General features: G+C 40.8%; 2 long non-coding RNA genes across 2 annotated transcripts; one reads left to right on the top strand and one right to left on the bottom strand.

Annotated features, from left to right (window-relative positions):
• The first annotated feature begins 4,941 nt into the window (after positions 1-4,941).
• Positions 4,942-7,584, top strand: LOC148157982 (uncharacterized). The gene is made up of 2 exons (XR_015764086.1): positions 4,942-5,383; positions 6,746-7,584. It is a non-coding gene; the product is annotated as an uncharacterized LOC148157982 (long non-coding RNA).
• Positions 7,585-8,008: 424 nt separating this feature from the next.
• Positions 8,009-10,970, bottom strand: LOC148157981 (uncharacterized). Its single transcript, XR_015764087.1, has 2 exons — positions 10,535-10,970; positions 8,009-8,683 (listed from the first exon to the last, which is right to left on the bottom strand). It is a non-coding gene; the product is annotated as an uncharacterized LOC148157981 (long non-coding RNA).
• Positions 10,971-12,609: the final 1,639 nt, after the last annotated feature.

Raw genomic sequence — 12,609 nt, 5'->3', positions numbered from 1 at the left:
CACACAAAGTGAACAGTTGTTTTGTCTCAGAACAGGCAACTTAACATGTTTTTTTTTCCCTAAGCTGGCCTGTCATTGGGTCATGATGCTTCTGTTTTCTGTTGTCGTTCAACTTAAGTCTTTAGATGGAGACTTGCCTAAAAAGTACTTATGCTAATGCTTTCCATCCATTAAAACCATCAATGATGCATGAACGTATAACATTACCACAGTCAGTCCCATTAATCATCAGCAATCATTCGGTATGATGAACTCCATGCGAGTAAATGTTGCTTTATCTTTTTCTGTTGACCTCAGGCAGCCAGTGCTGTCAGGCTTGCTGGCATATGAGCTACACACTGGGACTATGTCGTCCCTTTCCACATCCCATGAATAATCCATGACCTGAGAGGCTCCGGGAGCAGAGCTGGGTGCTTCGTGAGAGGCTTCCTCTAAAGCAAACTGTCAAGACAAAGACAACAGTGTCTGCATTTACTCGCCAGAAGGTAGGAGAAGTTGGACAACAACAACGACTGCAACTGTTTTCCTCAACACACAGCTTTTGTTTCTGCACGAGAGAGCGGATTTAGGGTCGACTGAATTTTTCCCTCTCTTTGTGTCTTAGCAAATGAGGATGTGTTTGTTGGTAAAGGAAGACTACAGGAGCAAAACCAAATACACTTGGTTAAATTTTACAACGCACGCATTAGTTGACAATTGCAATGTACAGATTTTTGAGAGGAAACAGTTTTGTGAAATGGATGAGGAGCAGTAAATCAGGACCCACTCTTTTTAGTTGCTGCAGAGGAAAGAATAAAACCTCCAAGTGATGCGATGTTCCAGATATAGTGTCTCTGACAGGGAGACTATAATAGCAGGAGCATCTGCCTCACCTGCCGCAGAACATTCCTCCAGTGACGACTGCCCCATCTTTTATATGTAGTCTGCACCACAGCAGTGCAGTTCAGGGATCACATCTGTGTGGCATAACTCGCAAACTTTGGGTTCGTCTTTCTGCCTCCTTCGCCGACTCTCCAACACATTTCCTGGTTGTTTGCAAACTGTGTCAGATCATTCAACACCGTCTGTGTTGATTTGTGAAACGGTTGTTGAAGAGCTGCAGCTCCTTCAGCACAGGATAACATGAGTCATGTGTATGTTCAGCTCATAATGACTCTTTAAACACCCTGACACCATATAATTGATGACGGTTGGCTGCCTGATTCGGTAGACGATAGATCACGTTTTTATGTCGCCTTTCCAAAATTTCTAAGCAAATTCTGTATATGTAAAAAGATTTGACTGATTTTACTTAAAGCAGAAAAGCAGGAGGCGTTCTTACTGCTGTTAAAACACTATTGTGTTAGTATAAAAACATTATCTTTAGCATTTATTTTCATTCAAGTGCGTAAACTCAGCTATAGAATAAGCGCCTATTAAATGGATTAGTGGTTTTCGAGTGTTTATTTGCCTATGCTTTCAGCCATTTTATTATGTAGAGCTGATATTTCAAAATTTTTAAGCAGCTGAATATGTCTCTTCTCAAGTGAAGAAAATAGAATGCATTTGCTTTGATGAGCTTTAGAAACCTGTGATTTCATTTAAATGACTTCAAATCAAAGCAACAGTATTTAGAAACTGTAAATGGTTTTAAATTGCTTTCTTTTTAAAGTTTGGTAACCATTTGTCTGTTACTACTACATTCATTGTTAGTTTAGAAAACTGTGTAAAAAAGGATTTGAAGATACATGTTTTCTGATTTTCCCTCTCACTTCAAATGCATTTTACACAGATGGAAAGTTGAAAATCTGATATTGATTGAAGACTCACACTGAGTTGAGTGAATCAGCAAAAGGCAAACACAGGGTGTATAAAATTCTGTCTGATCTGATAGAGCAGATATAAAACTGAGCTGCAGAACTAAGTGAAATAGATAAGACAAAAGGGGGAAAAAAATTATAAAATGTGAACAAAAATCCTGACAGAACATTATACTAAACTACATCTGCCTGCCAGTCATGGCAGATGTGCAACATTAGAGCAACGATTTAGCAGCAGAGACAATCAGTGACACTGAAGGGTAGAAATTTTATACATGAAGCTAAAAATGAATACTCACAGTACACTGAGCAGTTTGTTTACACTCTGATCATTGTCAGAAACTGCTCGTGCTTTTGCTTAGCAACACTAAACCACTTTCATACTTTACAAACAACACATGTTGTCTGGTTCAGTCAAACCACATCAGCACTTGTATTATCAGTTTTGACTATGCCTCGTGGTTGATTGAGAAAATAACTTCTATTTAATGTGTGATGACAAGTCTAACGGTTCTGAATTGCTGTGATCTCGACAGTCACCATGTTAACCGACACTTGGTATTCATTATCACTGGACGTTAAGCCGAAGAGATCAATGTAACTGCAAATATTCCATGCGGACCAAGTGAGACAATTTCACGCTTGAGACAATGATTGCTTTCAACACTAATGGGCAACAGACAAGACAGTCCCACAGATGTAAATTTCCCAAACATTAACTTCTTGTCACAATCACAGGCTGAAGCCTCAGATGCTTCTGGTCACTTCGGGGTTGGGCCTCGTTTTTACTTTAATGTAAAAGTGGAAAAAACTATGTTGTGTCAATAATTGTAGCAAAAAATATCACTAACATAACTAACTACCTGCTACACACAAATATAATTGAGTTCTGGTAATGAGATTACTCTTATACTCAACGGGTCTGCCTTGGGCTTTAAATCTAAACTCTAGAAATGAACAATGTCATGACTCTAAAGGGGAATAAACCAGAAAAAAACAAACAAACACTCACTATAGTTGACAGCATCCACCACTGGTTACAGTTGTGAACTTTTAAAAAGTGGCAGTGTCCTTCAATAAGTTCCAACTCACTTAGTTTTATCCTCTCCCTCCACCGTGACCTCTGTCTCTTTTCTCCATTTGGGGCAACCAAGTGACTTTGTCAAGAAAATGTTAATGAGAACGGCTTTTGCTTTAGTCTGGCCTCAGGTTCCCCTGAGTCTTCACGTTATTTGCCAAGGATAATATGTGGGATTCTCAAAAGTTCTGGTTTCTGCACAATTATGGTCCCTCTGTGACAGGAGTGGAGATGCAGAAATACCTTGCAGAGTAATGAGCTGTTCAGGGACATGAAGTAATGCGGAAATGAGTAGTTCATAGTCAGCTGCTTTACAGTAGAGTGACCTTCCTGCACAGAATATGACTTTAACACAAACGCATACATCAACACACACATTGACTTACCTTGTGCTGAATCGCTGCCTCTGTTCTCAGCCTATTCCCGTATTATTCCCTCATTATTCCCTCCAACAAGTTATTGCACTGAATGAAGCACGTAGAGCTCCCTTTCAATCTCCGTTTTCCCATTTCTGACGCTAGATCTTCAATATCCTCAAGTTTGAAATAGCAGGCGGCTACAAACCGTGTGTTAGCTGTAGTGGCTAAGTTTTGGCTACGGTCCGTTTTGTCGCCTTGATAACAGCAGGGAAATGGAAAACAAAACAAACAAAAAAAAAAAACTTAAGCACCGGACGGTACCGGCTAATTACTGGACACAACGGCACACAACAAAACTCAGTTGTTGTACCAGTAGTAGTCCTGCAACTCTTAGATGTCTCCCTGGTCCAACACACTTGAATCCGTCAGCTGAATCACTTCCTCAGTGCAGTCTAGTTTTCCAGAGTCCCGCTAACGACCTCATTATTTGACTCAGGTGTATTGAAGTAGAGACACATCTAAAAGTTGCAGGAGACCGACCCTGGTCTAGATCATGGTACAGCTCTTGCAGTTATGGTTTAAAACAATAGGAGCAAGCGGGACCCCGAATCAATCTGTGTGGCAATAATTTAAACGGAAGTACATCACCATTACTCCTGGCATATACCCCATTCCTGTCTGTGTCTGGTCAGTATTTCATAAAAAAAAAAAAAAACATTCTACCAAATATATTTTACTGTTATTTGAGTGATGTTTTGGACGACTATTTTTTTTACTTGTATTTGAGTAAAAATATGTAGAAGTAACGCTACCCTTATTTGAGAACATTTTTTGGGTACTCTACCGTCCTCTGTTTAAAGAACAGGTGACTCACTATGTTCGTTAACTTTGCCATGTCCAGGAAAAATGACCAGTTAAATCAATAATGAAGTGTTTGCACATAAAGACATCAAAGAAAATACATTTCCCAGAAAAACACCAACAACATGTTAATGTCGTCTTGAAAAATAGCCAACGCTACTAGTAATAAGAACACATACTGGTTATGTTGCCAGTTGGCTGGTCTGTCTCGGTTTTGTGGCTCATTCTCCTCCATTTGTGTCCGAACAGCAGAATTATTATCCTTTCAATGGCTCCCGGTGTGCCTAGAATCTTTGATGCTCCCTGCCATTCGACCGGAATGCTGCCATCCTTCTCGCTGTCAGCTTATATTTTGTTCGTCATTTCTTTAAATACAGGGCACTAACTATTTAGCTTTGTGGCAAAAATCTTTTTATTTGATCAAAAATAAACTAAATATTGAGAATTATTCGTGAAATGAGTGCTTTAAATTTAAAAGATTAAAAACGGAATCCCAGCGCCACAATAATAACGGAAGTAGCCATTAGCATTAGCCGAGTTACATTTCCTTTCCCTTTGTGATTAATTTTTATTTATTTATATTTTATTGAAAGCTGCAAGATCACTGAAAATGTTATATTTTAAGAATTCAGGATTCAGTGGTCATTTAATGTATTATTTTGCTATTTTATTAATGTGGTTTAGTGGTTTGGATAATCTGACTTCCTTGAAGAAAAAAACATGACAAGCAAAAATACAAAAGGACACAGAGCTGTAGTCCAAAGGCTGTCCTACGTAACCTTGATAATCATGATTGATCAGTGTAAATCAGTTCTGCGTTGTGTGAATAAGGGCCAGGAGTATGGAAGTAAATATGTGCCATCAGAATTTGAATAAAAAATGCATCCGAATTCAATTTTTTTTTAAATTCAGTGTCATTATTTGTACATGTTTGCAATTTTCATATGTTAAAAAAATTCACATTCCTATTTCAAAGATAAAATTTTCAATATATATTTTTTCAGTGTTAAAAAAAATTCAGCATATAAAAAAATTCAACTTTTAAAAATTCAAATGCAATATTTTCAGTGTCCTAAAAATTCAACTTGCTCAAATTCGCCGTCTCAAATTCAGCGTCTAAAAATTCGCTGTACAAAAATGGCAAGGTTACTTCAGGTCACAGACATTAGCAATCGTTGTCAGATTTCAACACCCAGCCAATCACATGACGCAGGTGTCATAGTGAAGAAATACCAGCATCACCGAGGCTAGCGACCATGGAGGCGAATGCAAACCCAACCCCAACGGTGAGTCTATGCTTTCATATTTCTGTGGTATATTTTATTTTGCGCATGAGGTTTGATACATTATCTTAAAACTTGATTTAAAACACGGGTTTGGGCCGTTGTTAATCTTACACCATGTAATGCTAGCATATTAGTTCTCGCTACCTCCTAGAGACCCCAGTCCCTCCCCCCTTCTCCTTCTCTTGGATGTCCCACACCCAATGTTCCTGTGTTTTATTTCAAAAAGAAATACCACTTGCGCCAAGTCTAGAATCTTTTAAGATAACTGATGGATGGCGACTTTCCGGGTTTTGTTTGTATGCTGTCTTAGGTGAGACCGAGACAGGCAGTCTTAGTAAAGTCGTATTTTTCCGGGAGATGCTACCGTTAATGACCGCAGTGAAGTTAGTTTCAAGTTGGATATTCGATATTCGAGCTCCGGGGAGTAAGCGGCGTTTAGCTCAAGGTTGATCCGATTTATGAACGCTACTGTCGGCCAGCGGTTCTCCACCGCTCCCGGCCGCAGCGCCCGAAGGTTGACTTAGGGACTGTCAACAAATTACCGAACCAAACATTCCTGTCAAAGAAACGTTAATAAATGCCTTGAATTGTAACCAACGAACTAATTGTCAGTGCTAATTCAGGCTTTTACATGAGCCAAAATAGCATCTATAAAATTTTAAATTCAATATTTTCAATAATTTTAATATTAAATAATATAATGGTTTCTTCAATAGCTTCCAGGTCATGTGACCTAATGACTCAGAATCACTTTGAAATAATTATACTAGTCTCTTTAGATGAGGCACATTTGTTTTCCATTTTAACATATTTTTTTTTATCTTTTAGCAATTTGTTTTGTCAATATTTAGTATTTTTATTCAATAGCTTCAAGGTCTTGTGACCTATTGACCCAGAATCAGTGTGAAATTGTTCTAGTATCCTGTATAGATGAGGCACAGTCATTTGTTTCATATTTAAATTTTTTTTTTATTTTTAGCAATTTTATTTGTCAAAATTTAGTATGTTTTTGCAATAGCTTCCAAGACGTGTCCTATTGATTCAAAACCACTTTGAAATTGTTTTACAAATCATTAGAGATGAGGCACCCACATTTTTCCCCATTTTAGATCTTTATCAATGTTTTACATAATTTAAATTTACTAATTAAAAAAAAAAAGATTGGTGTTTAATAGCTTAAATTTCATGTGACCCACTGACAAGGAATAAAAAGGGCTAAATGGAATAAAAATGAGTGTGCCCCACCTATCCAGTCTAGTAGAATAATTTCACATTGATTTTGATTAACTTATGGGTCTTATGACCCATAAGCTATTGAAGAAAAATCAATCAATCAATCAATCATCTTCCCCTTGTCTGCAGTCGGGTTGCGGGGTCAGCAGAGGCCCAGACTTCCCTCCCCAGCCACTTGTTCCAGCTCCTCCAGGGGAACCCCTAGGCGTTCCCAGGCCAGCCGAGAAACATCGTCCCTCCAGCGTGTCCTGGGTCTTCCTGTGGGCCTCCTCGTGGTGGGACGTGCCCAGAAGACCTCACTAGGGAGGCGTCAAGGAAGCATCCTAATCTGATGCCTGACCCACCTCAGCTGGCTCCTCTCAAAGTGAAAAATCAGCAGCTCTACTCTCTGTCCCTCCTAGATGACTGAGCTTCTCATCCTATCACTAAGGGAGAGCCCAGACACCTTATGGAAAAAACTAATTTTGGCCGTTAGTTTGTGATTTTGTTCTTTCAGTCAAGACCTTTAAGCCTATGCCATAGATGAAGGTAGGGACGTAGATCGACTGGCAAATCAAGAACTTTGCTTTTTGATCCAGCTGTCTCTTCACCACGACAGACTGGTACAGCGCCCACTTTACTGCACCAATCCTTCTATTGATCTCCTGTCCATTTTGCCCTCATTCTTATGGATTCTGTATTTTCCTCCATCTCTTTTAGCCTCTTAACACGCTGCAGCATACATAACCATGTTTATATGTGACTGCTGACATGTAAACAGACTGAAACTGATTAGAGTACCGTTTAGGGAGGGTACAGACTGCAGAGATGAATAAAAAGCTAAACTTGCTACAATCTTTGCCTCACTTGGCCCAACGCTGGACGGTGAATGTAACATAAGAAGCATGATGTTCCATTTGGATGATAAGTATGGCTTGTGGAATTTGATCATCTTTTAGCATTAAAGCTTGTTTTTATATATAACCAAATCTGATTATTTCTCAAGGTCATTTACGATGAGTGGTTCTGGTCGGGTCCTGAAACTGGTTAACGGACATGGGTGGTGAACAGAGACAGAAATGAATGAACTCCAACAGTGAACAAGATCCTAAGATGCTTAAACTCCTCCACTTGGGTCAGGACAATCTTCCCTGACCCAAATAAGGCGCTCTACCCTTTTCCAGCTCAAGACCATGGCCTTGGATCTGGAGGTACTGATCCTCCTCCCGGCCGCTTCACACTCATCTGCATCCTGCTCCAGTAAAGCTGTAGATCATGACCTGATGAAGCCAGTATAGGGCCACATCATCTGCCAAAAGCAGAGGTGTGATCCCAAGGCCACCAAAATGGATCCCTTCAGAACCCCGGTTGTGCAGAACGTGGCCTCGGACAGAAAACACCCAAATCCAAAAATCTAATCAAATTTTATTTATATATCACATTTCAACAACAAGGCATTTCAAAGAGCTTTACACCATAAAAACACAAACATACAAAGTCATAGAAACACGACCAACAACTGAAACATTACATTTTCTCACTACATATCAGATTGTTTATTAATGTTCCATTAATTAGCGCATGGCTCTCATCTCGGGTCATGATGAGATGAGACTTTCTAGTTAGAACCTCTCAACCTCACACACCAGCTCAGGCTCCCACCAGAGAGGTGATGCCCACTGATAAAAAGTCTTATCACCCAGGGTCAGATGGCCAAGGTCCCCTCCCTCGGCCTTCTAACATCCCACATTGCACCCAGCCCTTTTGGCCCACAGTTGGTGAGCCCTTGGGAAGGTGAACCCACTGTTGGCTGAGCCTGGCCAGACTCCATGTGTTTTGGCACCAGATGCTTGCCACGGAGCACCAACTCCAGGCCCGGCTCCAGGGTGGTGCCCTGGTGACCTGCGTCCAGGTGAGGGGACACTGTATCCATTAACTGTGCTCTTCATAAAGGGTCTTTGGGCTGCTCTTTGTCTGGTTCATCACCTCTAGCATAGGGTGACCCTACAAGGGGTATGAAACCCCTGACAGCATAACTCCTAGAGTCACTTCAGCACTCAAACCCTTTCATCACGATAAGGTGGCAGCCTATGGAGGTGAAGAGAAAATAGGAAATATATTTTTTAAATACAAAATTGCCTAAAAAATAATAAAATGGGTCAAAATGAATTAAAAATGAGCGTACCTCATTGTTCCAGTCTACTAAAACAATTTTACACTGATTTCGAGTAATTGGGTGAAAGTTTAGTGAGAACTCCTGCTCGGGTTCTCACTAAAACCAGGAAGATAGAGCACATAACACCAGTTTTAAAGTCCCTACACTGACTCCCTGTAGCTCATAGACTAGAATAGAAAAATACTGTTGTTAGTTTATAAATCACTGAACGGTTTAGTACCTCAATACATTACAGATCTGCTGTTGCATCAACCTTCCAGACCCCTCAGGTCTTCTGGTTCTGGTTCTGGTCTGCTCTGCATCCAGAACCAGAACCAAACAAGGAGAAGCAGCATTCAGCTTCCATGCACCACAAATTTGGAACAAACGTACAGAAAACTGTAAAACAGCTGAAACACTGAGTGCCTTTAAATCTCGACTAAAAACCCACCTGTTTAGAGTTGTATTTGAAACGTAATCAATTACGAATTTAATGACAGTTCTTAACTTAATTTCTTTGATTGTTGCATGACTCTGTGTTTTCATATTTTTATTATGTAAAGCACTTTGAAATGCCTTGGTGCTGAAATGTGCTGTTCAAATAAAATTTGATTGATTGATTGATTGATGACCTAGAAGCCAATATAAAAATACCTACAAATTATAAAAAGGACTCAAATCGAATATAAATGACTGTGCCTCATCTATACAGACTGGTAGAATTATTTCAAAGTGATTTTGAGTCATTAGGTGACATGACCTGGAAGCTATTGAATAAAAACCCTCAATTTTGGTGAAAAAAATTCCTAAAAAATGGAAAATTATTTAAAATGGAAAAAAAAATGACTGTGCCTCATCTATAGAGACTAGTAAAACAATTTCAAAGTGATTTTGAATCAATAGGTCCCATGACCTGGAAGATATTGAAGAAAAACCCTAAATTTTGACGAAAAAAATTAATAAAAAATGGAAAATGGCTAAAAATGGAAAACAAATGTGCCTCATCTAAAGAGACTAGTATAATTATTTCAAAGTGATTCTGAGTCATTAGGTCACATGACCTGGAAGCTATTGAAGAAACCATTATATTATTTAATATTAAAATTATTGAAAATATTGAATTTAAAATTTTATAGATGCTATTTTGGCTCATGTAAAAGCCTGAATTAGCACTGACAATTAGTTCGTTGGTTACAATTCAAGGCATTTATTAACGTTTCTTTGACAGGAATGTTTGGTTCGGTAATTTGTTGACAGTCCCTAAGTCAACCTTCGGGCGCTGCGGCCGGGAGCGGTGGAGAACCGCTGGCCGACAGTAGCGTTCATAAATCGGATCAACCTTGAGCTAAACGCCGCTTACTCCCCGGAGCTCGAATATCGAATATCCAACTTGAAACTAACTTCACTGCGGTCATTAGCGGTAGCATCTCCCGGAAAATTACGACTTTACTAAGACTGCCTGTCTCGGTCTCACCTAAGACAGCATACAAACAAAACCCGGAAAGTCGCCATCCATCAGTTATCTTAAAAGATTCTAGACTTGGCGCAAGTGGTATTTCTTTTTGAAATAAAACACAGGAACATTGGGTGTGGGACATCCAAGAGAAGGAGAAGGGGGGAGGGACTGGGGTCTCTAGGAGGTAGCGAGAACTAATATGCTAGCATTACATGGTGTAAGATTAACAACGGCCCAAACCCGTGTTTTAAATCAAGTTTTAAGATAATGTATCAAACCTCATGCGCAAAATAAAATATACCACAGAAATATGAAAGCATAGACTCACCGTTGGGGTTGGGTTTGCATTCGCCTCCATGGTCGCTAGCCTCGGTGATGCTGGTATTTCTTCACTATGACACCTGCGTCATGTGATTGGCTGGGTGTTGAAATCTGACAACGATTGCTAATGTCTGTGACCTGAAGTAACCTTGCCATTTTTGTACAGCGAATTTTTAGACGCTGAATTTGAGACGGCGAATTTGAGCAAGTTGAATTTTTAGGACACTGAAAATATTGCATTTGAATTTTTAAAAGTTGAATTTTTTTATATGCTGAATTTTTTTTAACACTGAAAAAATATATATTGAAAATTTTATCTTTGAAATAGGAATGTGAATTTTTTTAACATATGAAAATTGCAAACATGTACAAATAATGACACTGAATTTAAAAAAAAATTGAATTCGGATGCATTTTTTATTCAAATTCTGATGGCACATATTTACTTCCATACAGGAGACAGGATGAGATGAAACGTTGTTTATCTGTGCGAAACAGAATATGGACTGATCAGGAATCAGGTCATAGACCCCTATGATGAGATAGGGTGAGAAGCTCGGTCATCCGGGAGGGACTCAGAGTAGAGCCGCTGCTCCTCCACGTCGAGAGGAGCCAGTTGAGGTGGCTCGGGCATCTGGTCAGGATGCCTCCTGGACGCCTCCCTGGTGAGGTGTTCTGGGCACGTCCCACCGGGAGGAGGCCCCGAGGAAGACCCAGGACACGCTGGAGGGACTATGTCTCTCGACTGGCCTGGGAACACCTTGGAGTTCCCCCGGAGGAGCTGGAAGAAGTGGCTGGGGAGAGGGAAGTCTGGGCCTCCCTTCTGAAGCTGCTGCCCCCGCGACCCAATCCCGGATAAGCGGCAGAAAATGGATGGATTGATGGAATCAGGTTCATCACAGCGGGTACAGCACCTTACGAGGACCAGCATTTCATGTTGGGTAACAGCTGAAAAAAAAGCTGAGGGAATTAGTGGAACAGCAAGACCAGCAGCCATCTGAAAAGGAAACCGACAAAGACAGTCAGTCGGTTTCAGACCAGCCACAGAAGAAGCCACAGCGATTCAGACGTGTGATCAGAGGCTGCTTCAATACATTTCTGAAGATGTACCAAACAGGCACTCTAAGGTATTGGATTGAAGGATTGTGAAGAAATGAACCTCCAGAGGTTCATAGCGAGTCCTGTTGGTCTCAGGGCTGACCTCTAGGGCTCAGAGCGAGTCCTGTTGGTCTCCCGGCCTGCTTCCGTGGCTTGGTAGCGAGTCCTGTTGGTCTCCCGGCCTGCTTCCGTGGTTTGGTAGCGAGTCCTGTTGGTCTCCGGGCTGACCTCTATGGTTCACAGCGCGTCCTGTTGGTCTCCCGGCCTGCTTCCGTGGCTTGGTAGCGAGTCCTGTTGGTCTCCGGGCTGACCTCTAGGGTTCACAGCGAGTCCTGTTTGTCTCCCGGCCTGCTTCCAGGGCTTCGTAGTCAGTCCTGTTGCTCTCTGGGCTGACCTCCAGGGCTTCGTAGCGAGTTCCGTTGGTCTCCAGGCTGACCTCTAGGGTTCATAGCGAGTCCTGTTGGTCTCCCGGCTACTGTCAGAGGAGGGGGGCAGTAAAACTAACGTAAGAGCCGTGGGGGGTGGTGGGGACATTTAAGGAAAAATACAACGGGAGCAGGAAAGGGGTTTAAAAATACAGTTTCCCTTTTGAATCCACCATCCATCGTATATTCCAGGAGCATGGGGGGTCAGGACACCCCCAATCTTGGAAAATTCTAGAATTGTCCCCCCCAAGAAAATCACAAAAGAAACCCTTGTATTTAAACAATATCAATATAGGCAATAGAAACAAAGAACAAAGCTGCGCTGCTGAACGACACAGGCTCCGTTACAGCCGCTAAAGTGAGGAGCTAGCTGTTAGCTGTGGCTCTGCAGCACTAACAAGAAACCCTCCGGTAAATAAATACTTAAAGCAAAAGACATGTAACAGGTTTTATTTACTTTCACTGCTTAATAGGTAGAAATACATTGACAATAAAAATCAGACTGCAATTCATCATTTCATTACTTTAGCTGAATCATGATAAACTGCCACCTTAGCAA

The sequence above is a fragment of the Poecilia mexicana genome, unplaced genomic scaffold (assembly GCF_051168715.1).
Source record: "Poecilia mexicana isolate PSO_F unplaced genomic scaffold, ASM5116871v1 scaffold_8, whole genome shotgun sequence".
Lineage (NCBI taxonomy): Eukaryota > Metazoa > Chordata > Actinopteri > Cyprinodontiformes > Poeciliidae > Poecilia > Poecilia mexicana.
This window is presented reverse-complemented; position numbering and strand designations above follow the sequence as displayed.